The following is an 18,515-nucleotide window of genomic DNA, read 5'->3' as shown; positions in this document are numbered from 1 at the left end:
ACACATCCAGTGACTTTGCCCGAAGCTCAGTTTTCCACCAAGACTTACTAAACGGGATCGTTTGGGAAATGGCAGCGAACGTCACATCATGCCACACATCCAGTGACTTTGCCCGAAGCTCAGTTTTCCACCAAGACTAACTAAACGGGATCGTTTGGGAAATGGCAGCGAACGTCACATCATGCCACACATCCAGTGACTTTGCCCGAAGCTCAGTTTTCCACCAAGATTTACTAAACGGGATCGTTTGGGAAATGGCAGCGAACGTCACATCATGCCACACATCCAGTGACTTTGCCCGAAGCTCAGTTTTCCACCAAGACTTACTAAACGGGATCGTTTGGGAAATGGCAGCGAACGTCACATCATGCCACACATCCAGTGACTTTGCCCGAAGTTCAGTTTTCCACCAAGACTTACTAAACGGGATCGTTTGGGAAATGGCAGCGAACGTCACATCATGCCACACATCCAGTGACTTTGCCCGAAGCTCAGTTTTCCACCAAGACTTACTAAACGGGATCGTTTGGGAAATGGCAGCGAACGTCACATCATGCCACACATCCAGTGACTTTGCCCGAAGCTCAGTTTTCCACCAAGACTTACTAAACGGGATCGTTTGGGAAATGGCAGCGAACGTTTTTTTGGAGCAGGTTTTCATTTCAGTTTGCGCAAACGAGCTTCTTAAATATATGTGAAGAACAAGAAACTATGTTACTTGCGTCATTCGAACTCTCCCGCGAGTCGAATGCCTCAACATTGTAAACACATTGACTAAAGCAGTAAGAAATGTGACAATTAAACGCAATTTGTCTTTTTTTAATCGTTTAACCCTTGATCAGAAATTCTCAATTATTACAAAATCTTGACATATACATACACCTAGACAACAGAACTTGATAGACAACAACAACGTTAAATGATACAGGACTCAAAGTAGGTATCGCCAGGAAACCCAAAAACGGACCTGAAACATTTTAATAGCAAATTTACATTAACACTCCCCTCCCCCTCCCCGAATCAAAAAGTAACAATCGGGAGAGTTCTCCCCCTTAATTACGTAACGAACAGAATTGACCCTTTTGTATACTAGAATTTCGCTTCATTAAATCTCGTCTATTTCCCTCTAAATAATGTGAACATAATGGAAATTGTATTAGTAAAATTTAATGGAAATATATTCATTAATGAAACCCAACGTACATAGAAATAGAAACAAAAAGTACACTTCGTTGAAACTTGCTCGTGCCATGTAATATGCGGAGTCCTCCTTTATCTCAGAATAGTGTTGACCCCCTCTGCACAGGGAACAAGCCGTGAATAGGCTCATAAAGTAGCAGATGCTAGCTCTAGTACCAAAAATGAACGTTAGGATAGCCAGCATCATCTACTACTTTCTATAATTTTCCTGATTGGTTAGTTCATGTAATCGGTTAAGCGGATTGCAGTTTGCTTTTCAGTTTACATGTAGTCTACAGTCAATGGAAGGGAATTGTTAATGAAGTGTACTTTTTGTTTATATCTATACACTTTTGATGAAACCCTGTTCTTCTAACGTAATTTGTGAGCAGGCCCAATGAGATTTAGTTATTCCACACAGGAATATTTTAAACTGAATTTACACCTATTGCGTTATTCCACACAGGAATATTGAAATTTGTATTCACACAGTTTTCCTTATTCCGCACATCAGTTTTGAATCCACTAAGAGTAAAATCCCCAATTATTACAAAATCCTGATATTTACATATATCTAGACAACAGATCTTGATAGACTACAACGTTCATTGATACAGTGTTCTCCCGTAACAGACCACTTCATTATTGACATGGGTAAAGAGAACTTAACCGGGCGTAAGGGTGCGTCAAGAAGCACCACTAGAGGCATTGCGAGTTAGCTAGCCTCCCGCGTGTAGTTAACTCGGTCTCCATCAGACGTTGCCACTTGGCAAGTCGGAAGGAACCCTCCGCCCCTGCGCGTTGGTTTCTCTACAAGCAATTAAAGGATGGTCTATAACGTAACAATCACTTCTGAACCCTAATGTTTAATTGCAATCTTACATTACATCTCCCCCTCGGAACAAAAGGAATAATCGAGAACTCTCCCTTAATTACGTAACAAACTGTTTCGACCTCTTGTATGCTAGAATATATACTAACATTTTGATACTCGTCCATTTTTCCTCTATTTCATGAGAACATAGTGGAAGTTGTACTAGTAATCCTCAATGGGAATGTCTTTCATCATAAATTTTGACTATCTTTAATTATGCTATTAGGTTTTTGTGTCAAAATATAATTTGTTACGTAAAATTTCCCATGACCTTCCCACCTCCCAAGGTAACAATTAGCAACATTGATTCAAACCCCCTCCAACCCTGTTATTGTTAAATAATTTGTGAAGGGCCCCAAAGCCCCAATAAGATATTGTTATTCCACACAGGAATATTGCAATTTGAATTCACACAGAATTCTTTACTCCACACAGGAATATAGCAATTTGAATTCACACAGAATTCTTTATTCCACACAGCAATATTGCAATCTGAATTCACACATAATACTTCATTCCGTACAGGAATACTGCAATTTGAATTCACGCAGAATTCTTTATTCCACACAGCAATATTGCAATCTGAATTCACACATAATACTTCATTCCGTACAGGAATACTGCAATTTGAATTCACGCAGAATTCTTTATTCCACACAGCAATATTGCAATCTGAATTCACACATAATACTTCATTCCGTACAGGAATACTGCAATTTGAATTCACGCAGAATTCTTTATTCCACACAGGAATGCAAGCCATTTAGCAAGTTGGCAAATGGAACCCCAGAGTTAAAGGGCGTTTTTGCAAGCCATTAAGCAAGTTAGCTAATGGAACCCCAGAGTTAAAGGGCGTTTTTGCAAGCCATTAAGCAAGTTAGCTAATGGAACCCCAGAGTTAAAGGGCGTTTTTGCAAGCCATTAAGCAAGTTAGCTAATGGAACCCCAGAGTTAAAGGGCGTTTTGCAAGCCATTTAGCAAGTTAGCTAATGGAACCCCAGAGTTAAAGGGCGTTTTGCAAGCCATTTAGCAAGTTAGCTAATGGAACCCCAGAGTTAAAGGGCGTTTTGCAAGCCATTTAGCAAGTTAGCTAATGGAACCCCAGAGTTAAAGGGCGTTTGGCAAGCCATTTAGCAAGTTAGCTAATGACCCCAGAGTTAAAGGGCGTTTTGCAAGCCATTTAGCAAGTTAGCTAATGGAACCCCAGAGTTAAAGGGCGTTTTGCAAGCCATTTAGCAAGTTAGCTAATGGAACCCCAGAGTTAAAGGGCGTTTTGCAAGCCATTTAGCAAGTTAGCTAATGGAACCCCAGAGTTAAAGGGCGTTTTGCAAGCCATTTAGCAAGTTAGCTAATGGAACCCCAGAGTTAAAGGGCGTTTTGCAAGCCATTTAGCAAGTTAGCTAATGGAACCCCAGAGTTAAAGGGCGTTTTGCAAGCCATTTAGCAAGTTAGCAAATGGAACCCCAGAGTTAAAGGGCGTTTTGCAAGCCATTTAGCAAGTTAGCTAATGGAACCCCAGAGTTAAAGGGCGTTTTGGAAAGCCATGTACGTAGTTTTATACAGACATGACTTGTAATAGAGTAGTGGCGGTAGAGAGGAAAGTAGACTATGTATTCCCCCCTTTGGTCGCGCTCTTGTAAGAGAAGAAACTGTAAGCGCCCAGTAGGCGGACTAAGAGATAGAAGGGTATGACGTTTCATCTTACCTTACCGCCACCGCTCTATTAATTAATTACAGGCTAAGACCCTCCCGGGTAAGCCAAGTAGATAAAGCCACCCTCTCCACCCACTTTTATCTACTACTGGTTTTACTATGAATAGTCGCTTGATAAATATATCTTTAGACACAAAGATTTGCCAGCTTTAAAATTCTTTTTTTTTTTCGACAAAACATATTTCTTTGTGATAAGAATAATAGTTTTCTATATAAAAGGCTTCGTATCGGTCTATAAAGCTCTGTTTTCAAAACATAAATATAATTAGCAATGATAATCTGTTGAGTATTTTCACTTGAGACGAGGTAACAATGCTAGGAATTCCATCAACTATTAATTAACAAAGCTATTTCAGCTAGGACAACAGACACCCCTATTACTTTTTAACAAAACATATTCCTTTATGATACGAGTAGTAAGTTTCTCTGTAACAGGCCTCGAATCTGTCTCGGAATAGTTTGTTTCCGAACGCTAAATCTAACTGGCAATGATAGTCTGTTGAAACTTTCTCTTCAAGGCCAGGCATAAGTGTCATATCAAAGGAATCAAAGAACATCTTCAGTGCCGTTTTACTTTTTAAAAAATTTATATTAAAATCTCCCACAACAACTGTTGGAACAGAGGCATCATATCTAATATCGAATAAAGGATTAAAATCCTCAAACACTAATTTCAAACTCGCTCCGGGCGATTTGTATAACAACACAACACTAATCGGTTCATTTTCAATGGAAACATCTAACCAACAGCGTTCCACATGCGAATTTCTGAAAGGTCTATCGCTTCGCAAAACCCTATTTTCCAAATCGCTAACTACATTTTCGGGTGTATCTTTAAAATAAATAGAAGAACCAAACGCAATTCTACGTGCGGTTCTTGGCAGATAAATACCACCCACTTCACTAAAGGATGGCACATGAAACTCATCATTTTCTTTCTTCCACGTTTCAACAAAGCATAATAACTGGGCATTTCTTATTACGGTGTCTGCTAAAATATCTTCGAAATGTGCGTTTAAGGACTGCACATTATGAACATAAATGTAAACTTGTTCGTTCAAGAACGGTAATACAATACTCTTCGTATCTCGCAATCTTTGAAGTTCCAATTCTACTTGATTGTTTTTGGGAGCATTTGGAACTTGAAATTTACCCTCAATATACAAACCGGAGGCGTTTCTTGCCCTACTACAAGCAACATATAAGTGAGTTCTTTCTAATTTCTTTCTGGGATTACAATGCACTACTACGGACGAGTATGTATCGCCTTGACTCTTGTGTATCGTAATAGCCTCGGAAATGACCAAAGGAAACTGTCTCCTAGAGACTGAAACATTATTTTGCCTCCATTTTCTACTAAATGCCTTCATAACTTTTTCGACAGGAGTCCAAGTCCTGTTATAGTTATTCTGCTCGTATAATCCAAGACACTTTTGTCTCAACAACTTCCCAACATTAGCATCAGCAAACTCAATCCAAACTCTGAACGGAATTTGTTCCCCGAGCCTATTAGTACCGTACTCTATCTTTCTTAACCAACCTGTCGCACCATTCGTAAGTCCATCAGACGTATCTACATTGTTAGTCATCATATATCTCGCACCACAAGCGAGTGTTAGTTCTTTAGGGAGACCATACGTATCAGACGTTGCTAACGTTTGAATTTGGGAAAGAATGTTACTTTTAACTTCGCTACTAAGATCGCCATTTACAACATCTACTGAAAATGAAATACACTTTTCCGTACTCATTTTTAATGGAGTCTCTTGGTTAAATTGGTTGACTTCAACGTTAGTAGGGAAAAGATGTATCGCTTCTTTTGGCGGTACACGCTCTCTGTTTAATTCTAAACTTACGAATAAGTCTATATCATCCTGATTCATAGTTCCCACAGACATTCTATTCAAAGCTTCCGCAAACCTCTTATCATCTTTTTGCCTCATAATTTCTTCAAGCTCACTAAATTGGAATTCCTCCCATATTGGGTTACCAATTAAAGACGCATATGGATTGTCACTATCACTTTGACTTTGAAAAGCGAAATGATCCCGGACGGGTCTAAGTTGGTTAAAATCTCCAACTAAAAGTACAGACACACCACCAAAATAATCTGGGCAACCCATTATCTCTTGCATTCTCGAGTTCACTCGGTTAAAAACCTTCGCACCAACCATTGATATTTCGTCAATAATTAACAATTTCACTTGACCATACATCAACCTACAATTGTGAAGAGTTTCACTTTCTAATCTGGAAATGCTTCCGGCAAATTGACTAACGGGTAGACAAAAGGTACTATGCAAAGTCGCACCACCTATATTAAAGGCAGCCTTGCCCGTAGGTGCGCATCGCAGAACTTTAACCTCCGAGGGATTAGACCCTGGTTGCTTATTGTAAAATCTAGTAACAGATTCAAATATGGCACTTATCAAAACGCTTTTTCCAACACCAGCGCCTCCTGTAACAAATAGCCGTAAAGGCGTTTCTTTGCACTTTAAATGGTGTAGAACTTCATAAAATATTTCTTTCTGTTTCAAATTTAGCTTTCTAACAAGAGCATTGTATTCTGAATCATTAACTAACGTGACTGATGGAGCAACAGTTTTTTCCGCATTACCATCAAGAATATCTCTGTTAACATTTCCTATTGCCTCTTCCACTGTATTAATTAGAAATTCAGAATCTTCAACAATTAAAGACCTATCTATTTCATTTTGATGTTCCAATTCAGGTTGGATATTAGTAAGATCAGCTTCAATCGCTTCACTTTCCAAATCTCTCACAGCCTGTTCAATAGCTGCTTCGTCAATTTCATTATGAAATTCTTTTCTAGATTCCGTTATAGTCTCAAGTCTAAGCTCATACTCAGATTTCACATCCTTTGTCAAAATATCTCTACTCTCATCACGCCAAGGCGAGAATAACATGACTTGTTCACGATAAAACTGCTCAGGATCTTTCACTAAATTGAATCTACGATACCGTATAATTTTACAATGACCACGTTTTCTAATGAACCCTGAATCATTTTTCAGTTTTAACCATTTAGCACATTGAACTTCATCGTTCTCACCGTCATCAATATGACTTTGAGTTTTCGAATCTCTTCGACTTTTGGAAAATTCATACCAAGCCGCAAATTGAGCTAACGTCACTGCCTCTAAATCATCTGGCCTTTGAACATAGTGGTCTAACATTCCAGAAGCGAAAACATCCATACTATCTTTGGACAATTGTTCAAGCTCAACTTTGCTTTTGAGAATATGAACACGATTTTCGGGCACATTTGTGTTAACATAAATGCAAGCCCGACTACACCTGGAGACTGGAATTTGTAAAGCACTATAAGCCGCTTCCTGCGCGCTTACCTCGTGCGCGTTCAAAAACTGATTAGCAATCACCTTCAACTTTTGCTTCACCGTGCATTTATCTGACTGCGCTCGTTTAGCAGCTTCACGCAGAAGCATTGACATACCACGCTGAGATTTCCCTATATAAGACACGATATACATAACCAGAGCGTAAGGATCAAGTACAAACTGAATGTCCATATTCGCTTGCCAGAGGCGCAAAGTACACGGGTTGTACGGATTAACTCTAGTATCTTTAGGGTGTCTTTTCAATAAAACCACTTTCCTTTTAAGGTCATACGTAATGGCTTTAATATATACATCTTCAGTTAATCGCAACTTTCCCAACAACTCCTCAAAACTATCTACCCATAATTCTTTTTCTTTTGATTGAAAAAGCTCACGCAATTTAATGGAATTGTTCTTACACTTAAGTTCTTCGTCAAGAGTACCGGGTTCTCTTAAACTCGGATCATAAATAATAGTTCTAGGCATGGGTGGAAATGGAATTCCAAAACGACAAACTGAACTATTATTAACTTTCTTCCTACACGTTGTCGTGTGTTTATGCATTTGCAATGACGTTAACAAATCCCCATTATCATCGTTCAATTTCCCAGCGCAAGAAATAACTTAATCAATATATTCCTCTACCTCTATAACATTAGACAAGTCATCTTTAAGCTTAGGCGCATCTTTAACCCATATCAACCCATGTTGATGAGGAGAGCCTCTTTGCTGTATTTCAACCCTGAAGTAATAATCTTCAATAACACCAAGAGGGCCTAGCTTTTGCAGAGCTTTAAGAAGAGCCCGAAAACGGTGGTCAAAATATCTAGCACAAGTAACAGGATCATCCTGAATCAACTTTGCCTTTTCCGAAAAACTTAAATTGCCAATATCATCATTCGCTAAGCGATCTTGACCCGAAGTCACCCTCAGTATGTTCAAAAGCTCAGGCCATTTGCCTTCCGCAGCTGAAAACGTTATAAAAAAGGTAGCCGTACCAAGCTGCCTAATCATAGCCATCAACTCTTTCTGCCTATGCTGCCAATATGATGGCGATGACTGCAAATTTTCTAATACTCTAAAACCATCATCCTGCTTAATAATTGAATCGAGTGCACCAGCAGACGATAAAAACCCAGCAGTGTAGTTTGAGCCATCTTTTCTCTTGGTTTTTCTCATACAAACTTGTATGGAATCTCTAACTTTCATAGTTTCCAACTTAACAAAAGTGTAAAACAATTTAGACGGATTTTTAGCACAACGCCTATCAACATTACGAAGTTCCCACTTGGCAATGTCCCCAAAACTACCTTTAACTTTAAGGTCTCTCTTCTGACCCACATAAATACTAGGGAATGACAATTCCTCCGCGACCTCGTCATAGAGTAAAGACATTGGCGTTCGACCTTCACCAGGAGCAAATTTAACATGCATGGTATTAGTTGGTAAAAAATCAGACAGTGACACTAACAACGTGTAATGATTCCCAACTGGGACTGAATTAACTTCATTAGGCTCATTCCATAGATCATCGCTATCATTATCATTCTCTAAATTCACTGGCCCTACTGGGTCTTCCCTTAATGTATCACCTTGGTTTAACTGACGGTCATTTTCGTCAACAATAAATTCAAGTTCTTCTGGAATTGGATCTAATATATCAACTCTTACAGATATTCCGTGTTTAACATACAACGGTGTTTCCACCAAAACCTTAAGCGCTTCGAGCATTTTTTTCGGCCTAACAGTTTCATACAAATAAGGTGTGTTATATTGCATTCTCCTCATAAACTCAATTTGAATAGTATCTGTTTCACGAGGTAACCGTGGTAACACTGACACTGTAGACTCTACATTTATAGGAACGTTGACAACGTTTCCCTTAATCCCTCTTTGTTGATCACAACCTAACCTTCTTATTTGCATAAAAGGTATTCTTGGTGAAATCATTCTTTCCTCCAAATTAGACAAATTAACTAGTTCTGCCGGAATTTCAGGGAATTCAAATCCATTTTCTCTGGAAAATTTGGGGATTTCTTTCTTTTTCACAGCTTTATTACAAGTACTACATAAAAATACTTTGTCACCTAATTCACGACCGTGAATCCCAGGAACAGCCAAAAGCACTGTAGACTTAACTAAGCTACCCGATGCTTTAAAAAAAAGACCTGAGCACCCTTCACATGGAAACGTTGGACCTTCTTTAATACTTTCAAAATAAGTCTGCTCTATAAACAAAGGATTTGTCCTCCTTTCAGCCATAGACAATCTATTTCTAGAACGCTCTGGGTTTCTAACATCTACATTTTCACGCCAGGTAGCCTTACTCAACTGATTTTTAACACGCTCAGTTTCAACGTACTCCAAATCTTGGCGTTTACTAGCCTTACTCAACTGATTTTTAACACGCTCAGTTTCAACGTACTCCAAATCTTGGCGTTTACTAGCCTTACTCAACTGATTTTTAACACGCTCAGTTTCAACGTACTCCAAATCTTGGCGTTTACTAGCCTTACTCAACTGATTTTTAACACGCTCAGTTTCAACGTACTCCAAAATCTTGGCGTTTACTAGCCTTACTTAACTGGTTCTTAACTTTTTCGCTTGCTCTATACCATTCATCCAGCCTTTTAACTCTCTTGGTTAGTACGCCAACCTGATTTTCCCTTTCACGATAAGCCTCATTCTCCCGCTTTTTCGCCATTGATCGCGCCTCCTTCATTCTATACTCTTCATTCTGTCTCAAAATTCTCATTCTCTCTAACGGATAAACATTACCATGAGACGTACAAGGTAATTGTTCATCGTTCGCTACCTTTGTCGAACTATTTGCATTATTACTAACTAAATTCATAGGTTCATCGTCAGTAACCAGCTCTGGGTTTACAAAAGAGCGATCTGAACCAGAACTACCGTGGCCGACTGGCGACGCCATAGAACTATCAAACATATTAGGACTGGACGTTCCAGCACCGCTACCTTCACCCTTAGCTTTTTTCTGAGCTGCTAAAACTCGTCTCCTTTCATTTTCTCTCTTTTTAAACTCTGGATCCGACCTTTTTGCCCTCATCCTTTCCCTAGCTTTACGCTTTCGCATTTCCTCCTTACTCTCAACATTATCTTCCTCCATTTTACATACAAAAAGTCATATACTCACAAAAAGAAGCGGCAAAAACCTGCTGGCTCTTTACAACCACTTAATTTCACTTACTCTCCAACTTACAACAACAATAATATACCGGTAGTTTAATTGACAACCTACTAGCATCGAAATTCTCATTAAGAATGTCTCCCGCGGATAAAAAAGGTCAATTTTCAACTAGGTGGGCGTTATCTCATTAGATTTGAAAAATATAATTTTTGATTTTTTTCGGACTGTTATCTAAAGCTAGATGGTTTTAAATCAAACAAACAAGGAGTGTAAACACAATAGTGGAAGCTTTAGTCTTATTCAAAACATAAATATCAATTTTAATCTCTACAATTTGCTTAAAAATGTCTTTTTTAAACCTGCCCAACAGTTTGGATTAAAAAATGTCAGTTTAATTTAAGTTTTATATTGATTACACTCTACAGCTACACTACTCTTACACAAACAAGGAGTATAAACACATTAGTGGAAACAGTATTTTTATTCAAATATGAAACAATCCCGCTTATGTTTATCATCTCTGGACATTGGTAAAAATTCACTCCATTACTCCTAGGTATGCACAGGATTTTAGTCCTTTATAACTCAAATTCATCTGAATATGTTTTAAAAATATTTTTCCTTATCATTGTGGTGTTTCGCGACGGTAAAAAATATTTAAATACGCCGCTAATAAAATATATAGTTTCAACTTCTTAATTCTTTAAGAAAAGAAATTGAAAACACCCAAGGAGTATGAACAGAGGTGTGGAAGTTTCAAAGATGGCCGCGGATTAAAAAGATGTTTCTAACTGTGTACCAACAACGCGAATGTGCCCAAAACAGGGAAACACAACCTATCACACTTACGATAGTTTCGCACTTACCAACCGTTACCTCTCTAACTGAGACAATGACACAACAAACTGAATTTGTTATTTATCCTAATTCAACTCCTCTACTCCGTCTCTATTAACATCAATGCTCGACCTATTTTAACTTTCTAGATTTTCCATGATTAGTAATACAGTGGGCTAAATGCCTAAATACTCGCTCTATATTAACTATGAAATGTGTACAGTGTACCGACTTTATACGCAATCTTCATTACTCGTCCTATATAAACTTTGACTATATGGTTTTAGTTAGCACAGATTTTTCTTAAATAATTTAATAAATATAATTAATATTAAACATTTTCTTCGTTAGTTGTTCGCCTTATTGATCGTTACATCGTGTTGATAAAGAACAATTAAACATTCTTGAGAGACTTGACTAATATTGGCGTTTGAAATGAAGCATACGCCGGTTGCTTCGCCTCACTCAAATAGGTAGTATATAAGGGTGTCGAACTACAGCTAAAAGCAAGAACAACCGCAATTGCGAAAACCTTTGGTGGTGATCCCACCTTAGGGAGGCTAGACGTTTCTCGTAACCCTAGCTGATCGCCGCGAATGTCTTAAACCCAACGATGACGATGGAGTAGAAGCCAGGTGTACAGACTGGTGTCCAAGTGGAATGGACGAAGACCAGAAGATGGTGGTGATTAGAAGCCAGTATGTACAGACTGGTGTCCAAGTGGGATGGACAAAGACCAGAAGATGGTGGTGATTAGAAGCCAGTATGTACAGACTGGTGTCCATGTGGAATGGACGAAGACCAGAGGATGGTGGTGATTAGAAGCCAGTATGTACAGACTGGTGTCCATGTGGAATGGACGAAGACCAGAGGATGGTGGTGATTAGAAGCCAGTATGTACAGACTGGTGTCCATGGGGGATGGACAAAAACAAAGACCAGAAGATGGTGGTGTTAGAAGCCAGTGTGTACAGACTGGTGTCCATGTGGAATGGACAATTGACTAGTCAGATGAAGTAATAGTGGTCAGTTGAATTGTGGATAGCCTCAAGTTTTGAATTTTCCGGAAACTGTGAATGCGGTCCGGAAATAGCGAACACATTTGCTTCGATTCGGAAACTGCGAACGCGGTCCCCTGGGGTGTAAGTCAATAACAACAGCCAGACAGACAGACAGACAGACAGACACACACGTCGAAATTAGAACCTCTCCGTGACATACGTCACTCGGAGAGGTAAAAAAGTCTGTTGCTACTACCCGTTTACCATTAGCCCTTTTACTATTCTAATTGCCACCATGATCTTTTCTTCTAATATAAAATCTTAACCTGATTATTTAGGAGTGTATTTAACTTTCGGCTCACTCTGAACCGCTAATGTCTCTTCATCATAGACACGAAAATGAAAGCCCAAAGTTTACTTCACCTCAGGCCTCAATTATTTACTCTTTGTTTCACTAAGCCTATTGCGGATAATACTTGATATACCCTCCGGAGTCTAGGTCTTAATTGTCTTCATGAAATCACTAAACCAAGGATTATTCTATATACAGATGTAGTAAAGCTTAAGTAATATATAAACAGCCATTTCAAATAACAATATTAAAAAACATCTTTGGAATATCAAAATGAAACAGAGCTTTAAAGCTACAGAAGTACTAAATGCATCATAATTACGAAAAATACTTCCACAAATTCACTTTATATTATGGAAAAAGGGAATATTAAGGTTCTGTATGATTTCTTAACACATCAACACAAGGCTAACTGCTAACGCGACGCACTAGTGTAACAATGGACGGACACACACAGACAAAAACATAGACTTCTACTTTACTCTTTCCGTATTAATTCTGAGTTGAGAAACAGGATTATCTCGAATACTAAAACAAGGAAGGATTATAAAATATGAAACATGGACTGGAAGCTGTATCCTTATTACTCAGTTTTTTATTAACTAACGTTATCATTACTTGTCCGATATTAGCTTTGCAAAAGAGTTCCCGTGGTTTGTAATACAATGGAGTAACGTCTTTTTTACTCGCTCTATATTGACTACGAAATGCGTATAGTGTTTCGACTTCATACGCAATCTTCATTACTCGTCCTATATAAACTTTGACTAGAAATTTTTGATTGATAGAGGTTTTCTTAAACAAGTTCTTAAATTTATTACCTCTCCGTGTGACGTAGTCCTTACCTCTCCGTGTGACGTAGTCCAGGAGAGGTTCTGTAACGGCCGTGTCTGTCTGTCTGTCTGTCTGTCCGTTGTTACACCCACGTGACCGCGTTCGCAGTTTGCGTATCGGAGCTTTCACAGTCACGGAAATGGCTTTCTACTTGAGTTCTCACACCACCATTTTCTGGTCTTTGTCCATCCCACACGGACACCAGTCTGTTCTTACTGGCTTCTAATCACCACCATCTTCTGGTCTTCGTCCATTCGACTTGGACACCAGTCTGTACATACTGGCTTCCAATCACCACCATCTTCTGTTCATTGTCAATCCCACATTGACACCAGTCTGCACTTACACTGGCTTCTAATACCACCATCCACTGGTCTTCCGTCTATACCACATAGACACCAATCTGTATCATTGGCTTCTACTCCATTATCATCGTTCGGCTTTAGGATATACGCGGCGATCAGCTAGGGTTACGAGAAACGTCTAGCCTCCCTAAGGTGGGATCGCCACCAAAGGTTTTCGCAATTGCGCTTTTTCCTTACTATTATAATGGAAACGAATCGTATATATACCCCAAAATTTGAAGAAAGCGGGCAAGAGGGGGACCCTTCACTTTAAACGTCAATATTAGCAAAGTTTGAGATGATAATAGCTATAACTGTATTTTAAACGATTTAACTATTATTAATGTTAATTATTGAAGATTAAAATAATTAAAAATAATTATATTTATTTAAATATTAAAGATAAACCTCTCGTGCAAAGAGAGAGATTATCAATGCCTCCTATATCTACCAAGGCCCGTGCATGCGATATATTTCCTTCATTGCCACCTATATCTACCAAGGCCCGTGCATTGTGATATATTTCAATAATTGCCTCCTATATCTATCAAGGCGCGAGCATTGTGATACATTTCATTCATTGCCTCCTATATCTATCAAGGCCCGTGCATTGCGTTATATTTTTCAAAACAACAATAAAAATGGGAAGCTCCTCTCAGAAACATAATAATTTCTTATCTCTGAATATGAAATGAAAATATGGATAATATTGCGCTCCTTCTTTAATGGTATGAATCCTTGCCTGTCTATTAATATTTTACGTAGGAGTAATACGTTTTTAGCGAAGTCTAGAGAGGATAAACATAAGCGAGATTGTTTCGGAAAAAAATACTGCTTCCACTAATGGGTTTATACTCCTTGTTACTGTTGTATAGAGTAATCATGATAAAAGCTTAAAAAATTACGAGAGGACAGACCTTTTTTTTCCTCTTGTTTTATTCTTAATAAGAATATAAAACATTTATTTTGTATCAAAAAATATTTTTTGGTGCTAAGATTGCTTTAAAAAATCCAAACGGTTATGCATTTGTAAAACAAATGATATTTTTCAAATCTAATGAGATAACGCCCACCTAGTTGAAAATTGCCCTTTTTTATCCGCGGGAGCCATTCTTAATGAGAATTTCGATGCTAGTAGGTTGTCAATTAAACTACCGGTATATTATTGTTGTTGGAAATTGGATATTAAGTTAAATTAAGTGCTTGTAAAGAGCCAGCAGGTTTTTGCCGCTTCTTTTTGTGAGTATTTGATTTTTGTATGTAAAATGGAGGAAGATAATGTTGAGAGTAGGATGAAATGCGGAATCGCAAAGCGCGGGAGAGATTGAGGGCAAAATGGTCGACGTTTTCATTGGATACTTAAGTTTATATAATCTTCTCGACACGGAGAGGTAATATTTTGGTTTTCCCAACTTGTTTGATATTAATTATTATATTCGTCAGATATTTGCTTTAGTTATACTTACATCGTTTTAAGAAACTTTATTCGTAATATCGTTTGAACTTAAACTATTATTTTGGTTTCCCCGCTAGCGTACTGCCTTTGCCAAAGATTTGGAAATCTAGGGTATATATAGCAATCGTCTCCCAGTAAATATTAAGAATGTGCGCAATAGCGAAAACCTTCGGTGGTGATCACACCTTATTGAGGCTAGACGTTTCTCGTAACCCTAGCTGATCGCCGCGTAAATCTTAACCATAACAGCGATAATAGAGTAGAAGCCAGTGTTGCAGATTGGTGTCTATGTGGTATAGATGAAAGACCAGTTGATGGTGATTTTAGAAGCCAATGTTGCAGATTGGTGTCTATGTGGTTTAGACGGAAGACTAGTGCATGGTGGTGTTAGAGGCCATCAAGTAGCGACAGTTTTCCGAATTTCTGTGAACTGCGAACGCAGTCCGGAAACTAACAATACGTTTGCTCCGATTTCCCAACTGCGAACGCGGTGACAGACACACACACACACACCCCCCACCCACACCCACACACACAGACACGGCCGTTACAGAACCTCTCCTAAACTACGTCACACGAAGAGGTAAAAAACCCAAACACGTTATGTATACACTAAGAACACTCAAAATACACGTAATTTACATGATGAATTGCTACCTGGGCTATATCTCTCTTGGAGTAAACAAAGTGCTATTTGTTCAATATATATATATATATATATATATATATATATATATATATATATATATATTGTAATGGTTTGCCTAATCTCACTAAAATCTGAAGAATGAAAAATGTAGTCTTCTACTGTAATAAAGCCCATTTCTAACCAGTATAGTGAAAACAAGTTCATAAGATATGTACCATAAGTTTGTCACTGGTTACTGAGAGCTTGTCACGAAGTGACGTTGGTGAAACGTCATAGATTCTCGTAAAGCGACGTTTGGTGAGTCACTGTCGAAGGCAATAGTAAGATCTGAATAGGAAGATGGACTGCAAAATCGCGTAAAGTCAGTTCTCGCGTCGTTCTCGAAGTAGCTCTCAGTAAGTCTCTAGTACTGCGAAGTATAGGAAGTGCCAAACTTATGGAACATATCTTATAAACTTATGGAGAAAGATATACTTTAAAATATGACGATTTGTCTCTTTTGGTGCAAACAGCGAGCTCATTTGTTGATTACAGTAATGGAAATAAAAACGGACCTCTTAGTGGAGATTACAAATTTCACGTAAACACGCTTCGCGAATCCGGCATAAATCGTTAATCTCCATTTTGTCATTAGTTACATCGCGCCTCGAAACGAGCCAGGTTCGTTTTCATAGAATCACAGTCATTATACAGTCCGTATTTTCTAGACATCAACATTTATAGCTCATTTTCAAGGTGTGTTCATTTAGTTTTGCAATTGTACGAAATACTTTTTGGGATAAATAGACATTTGAAATGCGTTAAATAGACATTTTAATGTGTGTAATTAGGGATTTGAAATGGTGTAATTAGGGGTTAAAAATGGTGTAATTGGGGATTTGAAAAGGTGTAATTAGGGGTTTTCAAATGGTGTAAATAATAGTGTGAAATGGTGTAAATTGGGAATTGAAATGGTGTAATTAGGGGTATAAAATGGTGTAATTAGGGGTATAAAATGTTGTAATTAGAGGTTAAAAATTGTGTTATTAAGGATTTGAGATGGTGTAATTAGGGGTTTTAAATGGTTTAAATAATAATTTGAAATGATGCAATTAGGGGTTAAAAATGGTGTAATTAGGGTTTAAAAAGGTGTAATTAAGGATTTGAAATGGTGTAATTAGAGGTTTTAAATGGTGTAAATAATAGTTTGAAATAGTGTAATTAGGGGTTAAAAATGGTGTAAATAATAGTGTGAAATGGTGTAATTAGGGAATTGAAATGGTATAACTAGGATTTAAAATGGTGTAATTAGGATTTAAAATGGTGTAATTAGAGTATAAAATGGTGTAATTAGGGGTTTTAAATGGTGTAAATAATAGTGTGAAATGGAGTAATTAGAGAATTGAAATGGTATAAATAGGATTTAAAATGGTGTAATTAGGATTTAAAATGGTGTAATTAGGATTTAAAATGGTGTAATTAGGGTATAAAATGGTGTAATTAGGGGTATAAAATGGTGTAATTAGGGGTATAAAATGGTGTAATTAGGGGTATAAAAATGGTGTAATTAGGGGTATAAAATGGTGTAATTAGAGGTTAAAAATGGTGATATTAAGGATTTGAGATGGTGTGATTAGGGGTCTTAAATGGTGTAAATAATTATTTGAAATGGTGTAATTAGGGGTTAAAAATGGTGTAAATAATAATTTGAAATGATGTAATTAGGGGTTAAAAATGGTGTAATTAGGGTTTAAAAAGGTGTAATTAGGGGTTTGAAATGGTGTAAATAGAGCCTTGAAGTCGGGTAAAGAGGGACTTGCAATGGGTAATTGGAAACTTGAAATGAGGTTAAAAGGGGTACAAAATCTTGTTAAAATTGATTTGAAATGGTTTTATAGGGACTTGAAATGATGTGAATTGGGTCGTGAAAAGGGATGAACAAGGGCTTGATGTGAGATGAATAGGGGTTTGAAATGGTTTTAATTTTTTTTTGAAATTAGGTGAATAAGGGTAAATGGGGGCTCTGTATGAGATGAATAGCGGCTTGAAATGGGGATAATTAGGCTCTTGAAATGGGGTAGATATTACTTAGACGTGTGATGAATAGGGGTCATAAATGGGGTAAATATGCACTTGAAATTGAATAAATGGGCATCTGAAATGAGGAGAATGAGGATTTCTTATGAGAAGAATAGGGTTATAAATGGGTCTAAATATGGGTTTGTAATGTTGTAAATAGAACTTTGAAGAGGGGTGAATAGCGGCTCTAAATGGGATAAATATAGGTATTGTGAAGGGATAAATAGGGGCTTAAATTGGGATTAATTTGGGCTTGAAATGAGGTAAATAGCGGCTCTATATGGGGTAAACAGGGGCTCTATATGGGGTAAATATGGGTTTAAAATAGGGTAAATAGGGGCTTAGAATGGGATAAATAGGGGCCTTAAATCGGGTAAATGGGGGCTTAAAATGGGGTAAATAGGGACTCTAAATGGGGAATTATAGGCTTGAAATGAGGTAAATAGGGGCTCTAAATGGGGTAAATAGGGACTTAAAATGGTGTAAATAGGAACTAGAAGTGGGGCAAATTGGAGTTTAAAATGGTGCAATAGATCTCTTTATACACCTTTTATTCAAATTATTGATTTTTATAATAATAGTCCAACTTTCAAATTAAACAAGTGCTCATTTGTTCAATATATATGCATAGTAATGGTTTGACTAATCTCACTAAAATCTGAAGGATGAAAAATGTAGTAATTTTACTGTAATGAAGCCCATTTCTAAC

This window comes from Phalangium opilio, unplaced genomic scaffold (genome assembly GCF_054372755.1).
Source record: "Phalangium opilio isolate 3A_F unplaced genomic scaffold, DU_Popi_V2 ptg000091l_1, whole genome shotgun sequence".
NCBI lineage: Eukaryota > Metazoa > Arthropoda > Arachnida > Opiliones > Phalangiidae > Phalangium > Phalangium opilio.
This window is presented reverse-complemented; position numbering follows the sequence as displayed.